The sequence below is a fragment of the Micromys minutus genome (genome assembly GCF_963924665.1).
Source record: "Micromys minutus genome assembly, chromosome: 30".
Lineage (NCBI taxonomy): Eukaryota > Metazoa > Chordata > Mammalia > Rodentia > Muridae > Micromys > Micromys minutus.
The window spans coordinates 1,755,491-1,769,062 of record NC_137965.1 but is presented as its reverse complement, the minus strand read 5'-3'; the positions used below and the strand labels follow the sequence as shown (position 1 = coordinate 1,769,062).

Sequence of the window (13,572 nt, the reverse complement as noted above, 5' to 3'; positions counted from 1 at the left end):
AATTTCCTATACACACAGGAGTGTGCACTACATAGGGTGGAAACAAGGTAGAGGTATTCGAGTGTCGATTTGACCCATAGGAAAAAAAATCTCCAATAAATTAGAAATGGCCTTTATTTCTACATGAAAATAAAAGTATAATGTATCACACTGCACCTGAGTATATAAAATATTCTTTTGAAATTTTTCTCATTTGACAGTAACAGGGTTGATCTTTTCTGAGGTCAGATCATTAGCTTCTTCAATCCTCTGCAGAAGTCTTGAAGACAGTCGGTTGCCTCTGCATTAAGACTCGGGTCATTTCATTAATTCTAAAGTTGTATGTGCTTCTTTTATATCATATGTACATAGCAGCAGGCAACCGTCTCTTCATATCGTTTATCCTTCGGTCTCCCCACCTCCAGTGTCTGTCTGTCTGTCTGCCTGCCTCCCTCCCCACTCTGCTTCTCTCTCCTTGTCTCTGAGCCTTGATAACACACAGTCTGTTCCCATTGTCTCTGAGCTGTTTTAACCCACTCTATCTTCCCAGGTCACACAAGAACGTCATCCCATTGTGGATTAAAGTTCACGAAAGGTCCGTAGTAGGAAGGCCTTTAGCATCAGTATGCCAGGGCTTCTCAACCTAGATTCCTGTTCCGATGACCTAGATACTTTAGTAATATCACCAAGCACTCGCTCTGCCCTGTGTGAGAATGCAGGTTCAATCCAACAACACTACACGTAACAACAAAAAGGCCTGCCACCTTAAGGCACCCTGCGCTGGGAGAAATGGCTCAGTGGTTAAGATTGTTTCCTGCTTCGAGGATCCAAGTTCACTCCCCACATCAGGCAGCTTATAGCTGCCAGCAACTCCAGCCTCAGGGGAATCTGCCTCAGCCTCCACAGGTACCCAACCTCATATGCACATACCCACACAGAGTCATACATACATATGCGTCATTTAAAGCAAATCTTAAAGAGCACCACACACACCTTTTAAACCCCCCACCAGTGATTTAACATGATCAAATCACACCTCATTTCTAATTCCTGTGAAGAGCAAAGTGGGAAATGGCCCCTCTCATAAGGGGGTGGGGTGGAGATAGTAGGTGGCTACCTCACTATTGAGTGTGGAGACTGGGACCATTCATTAGCCCAGAGATCTTGTCTAACTTTGGCAAATTAATTGCCTCTCTGTCTCAGTTCCTTCCTCTGTGAAGTGGAGAAATGCTATGCCTTCCTCAAAGGGTCTACGAGTTAACCGAGGACAGCAAGGCCTACAGTAAGCTCAGGTGCTACCCATCTTGGGCTCGCCGCCACTCAGAAGCACTTATTAAATACTGACTGTGGGAAATGAGAGGACTGCGTCGGTGGGTAGAAGTGTTCGCCACGCAGGCCTGGAAGTCTGTGGTTACCTGTCAATCCCCAGAGTTCACACGAGAGTGGGAGGACGGATGCAATTCCACAGTTGTCCTCTGGCCCCCATGAGTGTGCAAGCCAAATTCCACACATACCAACACACAACCCGGTACATGCAGACTGTGGTATATGAGTAAGAGGTAGTTCTTACTACCCAGGCTCCACTGTCAGAGAGGCGTCAAGAGTGTAGGAAGGGTTGTGGATACAAAAGCCAGAAAGGGATCATGACAAGTCTTTCAAGGCTGAGTCGAGCCTGGGAAGATAGTTCAGAATAGAGAGTTAAGTGGGGATGGTGGTGCCTCTATTTTAAGAGAGAATGGGTTTACCAGAACCCCATTTAAATGGCTCTGATGAAATGCTGCAGCAACCATAGAAGAGAAATAAATGCTGCCCACCAAGTGTAGATACGGCACGTGACGTCAGGAAGGACATTTCAACCTGTGGACAAATAACTCACCGTTCCAGACTTTATGGAAATCCTTAGCGGTGACAAAGCCTCTGCTGTCGGAAATGTGCATCAGCTTGAAGAGCCGGGTTTGCAGTACATCTTCCCACATTCCAGTCTTTACAAGTGTTACCCAGCTGCTACTAGTGAAGTTCAGAGGGTAACCCCCAGAGCCAGGGCAGGCAGACATCATCCGTGTACAAGAATCTTAACCTGGGCCTTTCAGGGGTGATACTAAGTCAGGAAAAGGGCAAAACATGGGCAGACCAAAGGCCAGAGGGGGATCTGAAACATTTTGAGGAAAATGAGTAAAATCCATTGGGCAGAAATTCAAATGATTGTGGCACACGTTAGAAGGGGGGAGGGGGCCCAAGGACCTCTCAGGCAGTAGGGATAGGGAGGGAGGAAGGTTAACATCACATTATGTGGACATAGGGAATCTATTAAAAGGGGTTTGAACCAGAACAGCTGTGTAAAGTGGCCGTGTGTTTCATAAGGACTAAACTGCTAACACAGTATAAGGGGAACTGAACTGAATGGGGCGGTTCTGAGCCTGTCTCCGACCTGAAAGAGAGTCCAGCATGAGTCAGGATAATGGGAAGTGTGGGCATCATTAGGAAAGACTTGTAAAGATTTGGGAACTATCGGCAGTGAAGACAAGGGAGAAGACAGGATAAATGCTGAGCCTGGGTGGGTGAGAAAGAGTCGGAGGCAGAAACTCAGCCTGGATGTTCTGGATACGTTGAATTCGTAGCAGAATGTCCTCACAGAATTGTACAAAGAACTTTGAGAATAGGCTGGGAAGGTACTTCACTCAGTAAAGCGCCTTGTAAGCCGAGGGCCTGGGTCCAACTCCCGGAAAAACAAACAGAAACAAAACCAAAAGTCTGACATGGTGGCCTGCATGTTTGCAATCCCAGCACCGGGGAGGTAGATCCCTGGGGGCTTGCTGGCCAGCCAGCGTAGACAGGAAATGAGGCCACTGACAGAAAAGCACTTAGCAACTTTTATTGTGACTTGGAAAGCTACTATGGATGAGCAAGAAAAACTATACGTTATAAATGACCTTGGGTAGAGAGGCATCCAGGGGATAGGAAGAAAAGGAGGCAGAAAGGAAACAGGGTGCCAGAGGCTCCGTTCTACCCCTGGGAAGGAAAAGTGGGGGATCAAGAGAACTTGGTGTGAACTCAAGGCAAATGGCTTCTCTGTACCTAGTAAAAAGCACAGCCTAAGGCTGGAAAGATGGCTCACAGGTTGAGAGCACTGACTGCTCTTCCAGAGGTCCCGAGTTCAAATCCCAGCAACCACATGGTGGCTCACAACCACCTGTAATGAGAGCTGATGCTTCTTCTGGTGTGTCTGAAGACAGCTACAGTGTACTCATATACATAAAATAAACAAATCTTTAAAAAAGAACTACAGCCTAAAGGCCAGTAAGGTGGCATCTGGCATTTATCAGATGTTCACTCCCTCAGCTAACCATCTACTGTAGAGCAGACACTGCAAATTAGGTTTGGAAGGAGGAGTCTGTCCAAGGGTGGTTTACTGCATTTAACTTGGAGTGCCGAAACACAAATAATTAAAAAAATAGGGGGACAAGCACTCATCAATGCCTTTTTCTTTTTCTTTCTTTCTTCTTTCTTTCTTTCTTTCTTTATCTATCCATCCATCCATTCATCCATCTATCCATTCATCCATCTATCCATCCATCCATCTATCCATCCATCCATCCATCCATCCATCTTATGAGACAGGGTCTCACTATTTAGCCTAGGCTGGCCTCAAACTCTTGATGATCTTCCTGCCTCAGGGAGTTAGGTGGGTTGATGTAGTAAGAATTTAGGTTTCTTTAAAAACCCTGTTATATTATGTGAGTGTGTGTGTGTGTGTGTTTTAATCCCAGGTGTGGGATAAGAGGATGCTTCTCAGCAGGTGATTAGAATCTACCTCTTGCACTAGCAGGGGTGTGATCTTTTCCAGCTGCAGATGGTTTAATTCTGAGCACTCTGGAGAGGTATAAATGAGAAAGTCGGGAGTGGGCATGTGGTGGCTGTTGTTCTGTCTGGCTGCTTTCGTTATAGCTATTTCACCAGATGTTCTGACTACGACTGGACTTGCCCTCAAGAAACCCAGCGTCCCAATCAGCATCAAGTGGCCTATGGAAGTATATACTCTTTCCTCTCTCACATTCCTCTCCTGTCCTTAGTGTAGAGATCTGGAAGGGATGGGGGTGGAATAAGGGTCAGTGGTAGATGAAACAAATTGCCTTCCTTTTCCAGGGCTCTGCCAAATAGTCAAACTAACTACATTCAGTTAAGAAAGTCTTCTGTTAGCTAAGTGAGTTAAGGTGTCCTGAACTCTTCCGATTTCACAAAGTAAAACATCCTTCCTGGAGCTTAAGCTGAGGCCAACAACACGTTCTCAGCTTACCTGGGGCTTTATATTTATTGACCAGAAGCGTGGTAAGATTGGTTGGAATATAATGAAGAACTATCTTACTATCAAAGATCTGTTTGCCACGTCCACTGTCGGCATGGTGCTTTTGGGAGAATCCGTGACAAACCAGAAAACCTGTAAGTGAAGTGATACACTCCAATCTGGGCTTGGAGTGACAGCTCTTGTAAATAAGGATTGTGTTCTGATACCCTTTTCTTGTCCCCAGCACATTATGTGGGGTATCAAACAGATCCGAAGAGCTCGTTGGATCTGTTCCGGCTAACCGAGGGTGTGCACGTGCCTGTGAGCAGGCGGAATTGGTAGGCTGCTCTGTTCGTCTGCTTCCATTTCTGTAGGTTACTTAACCACCCCCTCAGCATTTTGTTGCTTTATCGTTTATTTTGCCTGCTCCCGGCAGAAATCCGTTTCTCAGTTGCTAATGTTTCTTTTTAAACTGCCTTCCCCACGCCTCTGGTCCCTCCAAACACGATAGTCACAAGACAGTTCTACTAATCGGAAGCCAAGAGTAAGATACGCCACGCCAGTCCGCGCAGGGTTCACTGACGTGCGTGCTGGGCCATCAGACACGGAAAAGCTAGGGTCACGGGCGAAGGCTCCCCAAAGCGCAGGCGGGGCCCGGATTCCAGCGCGGATCCCAGCCGGTGTGCTTCAGCTCTCCACGTGGCATCGGCTCCTTGGGCGACTGTCGCCGCCAACTCCAGTCAGCCGGAGCCGAAACTGACTGGGCGGCTTCGGAGTTCAAAGGGGAACAGCGCGCTCTAACGTCCCCGCCGCACCGGGGCTGCCGGCGGACGCTCGTCTGACTCGCCCGGGCGCGCCGGTGGCTGGGGCTCACCGCCCGGGACTCTAGCTCCGGCCGCCTGCCACGCCGCACCTGCCCGCCAGGGGGCGCGCCGGGCCCCGGCGGCGTCGGGCCAGCCCTCGCAGTCGCCGCCCCACGCCCGCGCAGGCCGCCGCTCACCTGGCTGGGCCGCGGGCCCGGGGGGCGGGGGCCCGGCGGGAGCGAAGCCGACGGAGAGGGCGGAGCGGCTCTCCGGGCGCGTCATCGGAGCACCATGGCGGAGCAGGGAGCTGGCGGCGACGGCCACAGGGGCGGCGACGGCGCTACGCAGAGCGACCCAGGTGACGGCGCGGCCGGGACGGGAGGGGGACGCGGGGGTCGCGGGAGTGGGCGGGGGCGCGGCCCCCCGAGCAAGCGACCCCGGGAGTCCGCGCTACCGGCCACCGCCGAGCGCCCGTGGGGCCACAACAGGTGGAAGCAGGCCTGGGCGCGCGCCGGAGGGAGGACGGGGACGCGCGGGGTGGTCGGGGGCGAGCCGGGCGCTGTCGGGAGCGCGCCGGGGAGTCGGGGACGAGCCGGGGGCTGTCGGGGGTCCGGGAAAGAGTGAGAATCGGAGCCTCAGAGCGGGAGAGCGGGGTGCGAGCCGAAGTATCCGGCCGGTGGGTGAGCCGTCGCCACCCCGGCCTTCACCCAGAGCACCGAGCGCGGTGAGCCCGACTCTTCCTGTGCCACTAACGCCACAGGGCTGGAGCGTTGGCTCGGCCCTCAGGCTCGGTGTTGACAGTCTGCCGCCAGCACGGCCACCGGGGACACGCGGGGACGTAGCTCACACCCTCGGAAGGTCTTCCCACCCGTACCCATCTCGCCGTAACGTGAAGCCAGCTCCCCCCCCACACACACATTCCCCCCACACACACACTCCCCTCCGCGTGATTTTGTTGTTCTCCGCGGAATGTATTGCAAGTCATACCCTCCCTCCTAACCCCCTGTTCTAATCCGGGCCGAGTAAGCAGCTCCTGTACCTTCCTACACTTGGCGTGGGGGCGGGAGGTGCTTCTGTTATTTTAAAGAAATGTTAAGTTGCAGACCCCGCAGTTGCAAGCTGTTACTGCCTCTCTGTACGCCCACAACCTGAAGTGATTGTTTTCTAAATGCAAAACTCGCTCCACCCGCTCCACCTCCCACCCCCACCACGACGCACTCGTTTAGAGGGCGTGCTTATTTTTAACGCGCAAGGCCCTCGGAGCTTAGTGTTTGCTAATATGTCTCTGCGATTGTACCTACTAAACTCTAATGATTTACACCTGACCGCGTCCTGAATTTATTTCCATGACAGGCTACATCCTGAAAAGTGGTTGATTTTGTTTTTGTCTGCTGCGTTTGAAAGATCGGTGATCATTATTTTGGTCTGGGTGGAGAAGCAATGCCCGAGTTTAGGGAACTTGAGCTGGGAGCTGTCCAGGCTCCCCAATCCCGGACATTCTTGGTTGTGACTAAGGCAAGGATACGGAAGTAATAGCTTCTGGGGGTAAAATGTTAGCGATTTGATAGGCATCGGTTTGTCCTTGAATGCTTTGTAGATCTGCATTGGTACTTGTCCAGACATAAACGAACTTGCAACAGGAGTATATCCCGTGCCTGATCATGTTAAGGAATGAACGATCCAAGTGTTTTACCAGTTAGGATGCAAAGTCAACCATGTGTTCTTAAGTCGTCTTAGATTTCATATTTATTTACTTTGTTGTGGGGGGGGTGTGCATGCCACAGCATGTGTGTGGGGAGATCAGAAGGCAACTCATTGAGTGGGTTCTGAGAATAAAACATAGGTTTGGGAGCAAGTGCCTTTAGGCAAACATTGACTCGTATCACCAGCCTGAAGTCCTCTTTTCCATTAAAAGTAGAATTTATTGGCTATTATTTTCTGCTAGTAAACAATTCCTCCACATCTTTGCCTAGAAATTTAAATTTCCAATAAACATGTTTTATATATGACCAACATATATATCACATGTGTGTGTGTCATACGTTTCTGGTCCTGCATTTTTCCCCCGTTTTTGCTTTTAGCATTCAACACCTGGGCCAGTGGATGCTAAAGAAAGGAAGTGTGAAGTACATTTTTGGTTTGTTTTTTTGTTTGTTTGTTTGTTTGGGTTTTTTTATTTTGTTTTTTGTTTTTTTGAGACAGTCTGTAGTCTTAGGTACAGTCTAGGCTTTAACTAGATATAGCCCAGCTTCACCTCAAACTCAAAATCCTACCTCTACTGGGAGTACAGGTGTAAGCCATTAATATACCTGGCTCTTAGCACATTTTAATTCCACTTATTTTGTGTGTGCATTTGTGCAGGTTGTGAGGACTTCAGTGGAGGAACGCACGCCGTGGTCATCCCAGAGCACACACTGCAGACAGCACCTAAAACAGCAGGTGAGTGATGTGTGCTTAATGTGGAGAAGGAGGGGAAATAAAGGCACACGTGGAGAGGAGCTCAGTCATCTTGACAAGACGAATGTGAAAGGCTCAAAGTGCCCAGGGAAATATGTTTGGAATGATGGATTCGGTGAGGCCAAAGGTCAAGCCAACAGTATTGTGTGGACAGGAAGGTAGTGTCTTGATTAAAGTGTTGTTAATCAGATTAATGTCCTTTGCAGTGAATTGTGACTCTAGATTGCCTGTTCTCACAGCTCCTCTGTACCTTTAACACAAACACAGACTCTCCTGGGAACGTCCTTTTCCACCCTACCCTGCCCGTTTGGGACAGCTGTGTCAATGGCAGCCGTGTCTGAGGGGAACCTGTTTGCTCTGGAACCGGAAAGGAGGACTTCTTTTCAGAGCAGCTGTGTAGATCAGATGGAGAGAGAAAGGAGAGGGTTTGGTCTGCAAACTCAACTTTGAGGTCCCTGGAAGAGCTAGCGTAGGCACTGGCCCGTCGGCCAGCATGCAAAGGGGAATGGTTCGAGACTCTCAGACATATGTCAGGATCGCAGGTGAAAAGGTTGACACAGGATGTTCCACTCTGAATTTGGTTCATTGGTTTACACACTCCACATGAACATACTAATGGATACAACTTAGTAAAAGAAATGGTGGGTTGACTTATACATGAAAAATCATGCAACAAAGGGGACCTGTCAGTAGTGACACCAAATAGTTAACTGGAAGGGTGAACCCGCAGGAACAGACGAGGTCAGGTCTGAGGGCCACTCCAGGAGAGGTCAGAAAGAAAAACCACAGAATGAATAGATGGCCATTCAAAATGGAGGGGGTGGGGGGAGATAGCCAAGCCAGAGAAGTAAGGGATGCCCAAGAGGGACAAAAAGGTCAATTAAAGCCATTGCTTTGGATTCGGGTGTCCGCTGGTCTCTCATAGCAGAGGAATTTCAGTTATTGGTCCAAGAGTTGGGGTGCATCCTGTCACAATTGATTAATAGGTCAAGCATTGGGAAGACGAGATAGCCCAGTAGACCTTTCCATGAAAGTTGCCAGAAAAAAAAAAGATTGGAAATCCTCAAAGTAGAGGGTTTTTTTAAAGTGTTGTTTCAGTAGATAGTTAGTGTTGTTAGATGTTTAACCATCACCATCAACAGGACTTAGCGTCCTGACTCCTAGAACTCCCTTAGGCTCACTCCCACCCACTGATCTGTTCACCACCTTGACTTTTCCCAGTCTTAAGTGGAAGCATACCCTTCAATTCCTGCAGGGGTCGCCGCCCTCCACTGATGTATTTGAGATTCGAGCACACTGTGCCGTGCATTGGTAGCTCCTGCTCTCCACCATAGTGCTTTCCTGCCCACCCGCTAAAGGACACGGGTCACTCCTAGGTCTGGGTAGGAGAAACAACTGTCAACTATATCCGTATGCTGGTTTCACTGGTTGTCAATTAAGGCAGATGCGTACATTGTTGTGTCTCCGCTGTGATCACGTAAAGTTGTTGCCACTTCTAGGGTGGCTGTACTTTTTCTGTGAGCGTCACGTGAAGTAATTGCTCTCATCCTTTTCAGCCCTCATAGATTTTGTTGATTGGATGGTTTTGGTTTTAGCCATTCCACCAGTTTTTTTTTTGTTTGTTTGTTTAAGTTGTAGTCGCTTCAATGAGATGTCTTTATTCTTGGTGCAAATGCAGTCTCTTGAATGAGGTCACATTGAGCCCAGAACCCAGTATAATATGGAGTTTCTGTTTGTCTTGCTGTTCTGTGATTCTGGGAAATGGGCCCAGAGCCAGGTTCGTGCCAGATGAGTTCTTGATCACCGGCTACATTCCCAGCCCTAGAGTCTTTATTTGACTCTCATCTTGGCTTCGTCTCCTTTTCTCTTATCCTCAAGGGCTTTCTCACTTCCTGTGCAGCCTGTTCCCTTCCCCCTCCTCTCTGGTGCGTCTGTACCCTCATCCCCGGCCCTGAGAAGGAGCGTGTTAGGAAGTTGTAAATAGCTGGCACAATGATGTTGGTCTAACGCTCGAACTCGGGAGGCCGGGGCAGGCTGGTCTCCATGGGTCTGCACTATGTACCAGACCGGTCAGGGCTGCAGAACGAGACCCCGGATCTAGACAACAGAAAAAGCCGTCTGGAAATACTGGTTCCGAGTCTTGTCTTCTGATCCTGTTTCTCGGGGCTCACTGTGTTTAGGATGAATACTGTGTGCTAATCTCAGTTTATGCAGTGTCCTCATGCCTGCAGTCTGTTCTCTAGTTTCAGACTCTGCTCTCTAGTGATGGTGCCTCCTGTCACCGTTCATTATTATAAATTAAGATTTATAACTTTCCTTTAATGCTTAATTGTTTGCAATGTAACTTAAATGGCATTTCACTGCTTTTTCCTGCTAAGGTTTATTCATATATATATTCATAAATATATATATTTACATTAGAGAATTAGTTGACGAATTAGATTTTTTAATCAGGTGTTACTTCACTTTACTTTTTCGTCATTTACGTATATGCTCAAGTATAGCGTGTATAATTCGGGTGTATATGAGTGTGTAAGGTCCATCTACCTGTGCTTCTGAATGCGGGGGCCACAGGGCAGTGGTTATAATGCTCCATCACCTGTACGCCTTATTCCTGAGATAGGGACTCACTGATTAAGGAGGTAAACTGGAGTAGCAGCAGCGCTGGTCCCGTGTGCAGGAGCCCCGTGTGCTCCGTGTGCAGGAGTCCTGTGTGCAGGAGCCCCGTGAGCAGGAGCCTCGTGTGCAGGAGCCCCGTGAGCAGGAGCCCCGTGTGCCCCGTGAGCAGGAGCCCCGTGTGCCCCGTGTGCAGGAGCCCCGTGTGCCCCGTGTGCAGGAGCCCCGTGTGCAGGAGCCCCGTGTGCAGGAGCCCCGTGTGCAGGAGCCCCGTGTGCAGGAGCCCCGTGTGCAGGAGCTCCGTGTGCTCCGTGTGCAGGGGCCCCGTGTGTAGGAGCCCCGTGTGCAGGGGCCCCGTGTGCAGGGGCCCCGTGTGCCCCGTGTGCCCCGTGTGCTCCGTGTGCAGGAGCTCCGTACACTGCAGTTTCTCGGCCATCAGCTGCTCTCACCACAGCGGCAGACGAGTCCCATGTATGTTCATCCATGGAGGTCTTTCTCATCTCGCTTGGCTTCGAGAAATCGAGCCACTAAGCCCCCGACAGAGGGAGAGAGAAAAGGAACGTTTCTATACGCTCTTTTTTGGTGGCTTAAGCTTTGAAACCACAGAAGAAAGTTTGAGAAATGCAATGGGGAAGGCTCACACACTGTGTGGCCATGAGGGATCCTGCAAGCCAAAGATCAAGAGGATTTGGCTTTGTAACTTTCTCATCCACGGCTGAGGTTGGCATTGCCGTGGCTTCAAGGCCTCATCCCATCGATGGCAGAAACGTGCTATACGAAGAGAGGAGTCTGGAAAGCCAGGGGCCCATGCGACTGTGAAGATGTTTGTTGGTGGAATTAAGGGAGATACTGAGGAGCACCACCTTAGAGATTACTTAGAGAATATGGAAAAGTTGATACCATTGGAATAGTTACTGACAGGCGGTCTGGCCTGTCTTTGGCTTTGTTACTTTTGAGAACCGTGACCCTGTGGATAACATTGTCTTGCAAAAGTATGGTACCATAAATGGTCACAATACAAAAGTGAGAAAGGTGTTGTCTAGGTAAGAGATACAGGAAGTCCAAAATTCTAGGAGCGGAAGAGGAAACTTTGGTTTTGTGGATTCTTGTGGTGGCGGTGGGAATTTTGGACCAGGAAGCAACTTTGGGGGGGGGATCTGATGGATACGGAGGTGGCCGTGGGTTTGGGGGTGGCTATGATGGGTATGAAGAACCTGGAGGTGGCAGTTTTAGGGGCAGCCCTGGTTATGGAGAAGGAAGAGGGGGATATTACGGTGGGGGACCTGGATATGGCATCAGGTGGGGACTACGGAGGTAGATATGACAGCTATGGGGGGGAATTATGGAAGTAGAAATCGGTGATTTTGGAAATTATAACCAACAGCCTTCTAACTATGGTCCTATGAGGAGTGGAAACTTTGGTGGTAGCAGGAACATTGGAGGAGCATATGGTGGGGGGGGGACTGTGGTCCTGGAGGAAGTGGGGGGTATGGTGGGAGGAGCAATACGGAGCTTCTTCCCACTTACCATGGGCTTCCCTGTGTAAACAGAGGATGAGAGCCCAAGGTGACAGAACAGTTTCAGGTTATGGGAATAACAGTGTTGAAGAAACTCTTGTCTCAGTTATGCATTAATACGCAGTGATATGGCAGAGGGCACCAGAGCAGACACAGCCATTTTGTGAATGGACTGGATTATTTAATACCTTACTATGGAGGAAGAATTGTTAAAAAAAAAAAAAATGCCTTTGAGACAGTTTCTTAGCTTTTTAATTGTTGTTACTTTCTAATGGTCTTTGTAAGAGTGTAGAAGCATTCCTTCTTTGATAATGTTAAAGTTGTGAGTTTCAGGTGACATGTGGAACCTTTTTAAAGATTTTTCTCAAATTTTGAAAAGCTATTACCCAGGATCATGGTGTAATAAGACATAACATTTTTTTCTTTAAAATATTAAGTGCGTGTGTATAGAGTTAAACTATTGTATATTCATGTTAATTTAATAAAATAATTCTAAAGAAAAAGAAAAGATGAGGTAAACTGACTACCATTAAGGCCCTCCTATAATCCTTCTGTCTCCACCCCCACAGCTCTGGAATAATGGGTGCACATGTTCATATAGAATAGGCACACACACTCATATAGAATAGGAGCACACAGTCATATAGAATAGGAGCACACAGTCATATAGAATAGGTACACACACTCATATAGAATAGGTACACACACTCATATAGAATAGGAGCACACAGTCATATAGAATAGGTGCACACACTCATATAGAATAGGTGCACACACTCATATAGAATAGGTGCACACACTCATATAGAATAGGAGCACACAGTCATATAGAATAGGTGCACACAGTCATATAGAATAGGAGCACACAGTCATATAGAATAGGAGCACACAGTCATATAGAATAGGTGCACACACTCATATAGAATAGGAGCACACAGTCATATAGAATAGGAGCACACAGTCATATAGAATAGGTGCACACACTCATATAGAATAGGAGCACACATTCATGGCTGTGCTCACAACATGGGTTTTCTGCACAGATACTTGAGATTTAACTGGGGTGTCACAATGCCTCACAATTCTCTTATTCACTGAGCCATCTCTCCAACCCTTTCTTTTTTATGTAGAGCTACAAAGGATCAGACTCAGGGCGTTTTGCATGTTAGGCAAATGCTCTAAACTGAGCTGCACCCCATGCTAATGACTTTATAAATGTTAATTTGAAAATACACATGCTTTTGACAACATGAAAATAACTACATTAAAACAAGCCAAGGCTCAACTACATTCAATATTTTCTCCTCTTAAATGTTCCTACAGAGCTAGTTATGAGATCCATGTTTATTGCTGCACTATTTAAAATAGCTAAGAAATGAAGCTGGCCTACATGTCCATCCGTGGGTGAAAGGATATTGAAACATGGCCTAGTGGAGATGGTGGCATACACCTTTAATTCTAGCACTTGGGAGGCAGAGGCAGGTGTGTCTCTGAGTTCAAGGCCAGCCTGGTCTACACAGTGAGTTCCAGGACAGCCAGAGTTACACTGAAGAAATCCTGTCTCAAAAAAGAAATGCAGCCTAGTATACAATATCCCCCCCACCCCCAGCCACAAAGAAAAATGAAATAACACATGCAGGAAAATGGATGGGACTATAGAGTATTGTTAAAAGTATATTTTCAGACAAGTATATTTTTCTCTCATATTGAATTTAGATTTAAGAGCGTGTGCATGAAAATGAAAGCATGGCCTACATGTACCCCTGCAGTCCTAGTACTTGGAAGATGGAAGCTGGAGGGTTAGAAGTTCAAGGCCAGCCTTGGCTACTGGAAATCCTATTTCAAGAAATTGGGGAGGAGACCAAGAGTGAATGTGAAGAAATCTAGAGGGCATGGGGAGTAATTGAATTCCTGGGGC

The 13,572-nt window shown here is 48.2% G+C and overlaps 1 protein-coding gene and 1 pseudogene across 2 annotated transcripts in view; both read left to right on the top strand.

Moving 5' to 3' along the window:
* The first annotated feature begins 5,405 nt into the window (after positions 1–5,405).
* Positions 5,406–13,572, top strand: part of MAP7 (microtubule associated protein 7) — a 115,457-nt gene continuing 107,290 nt past the window's right edge. The window contains exons 1-2 of the mRNA XM_080941696.1: positions 5,406–5,422; positions 7,426–7,503. The gene's annotated coding sequence lies outside the window, so the exon portion shown is untranslated. The remainder of the gene's footprint in view (positions 5,423–7,425; positions 7,504–13,572) is intronic.
* Positions 10,611–11,694, top strand: LOC308439785 (heterogeneous nuclear ribonucleoproteins A2/B1-like; annotated as a pseudogene). The gene has a single exon. The product of its transcript is annotated as a heterogeneous nuclear ribonucleoproteins A2/B1-like (transcript).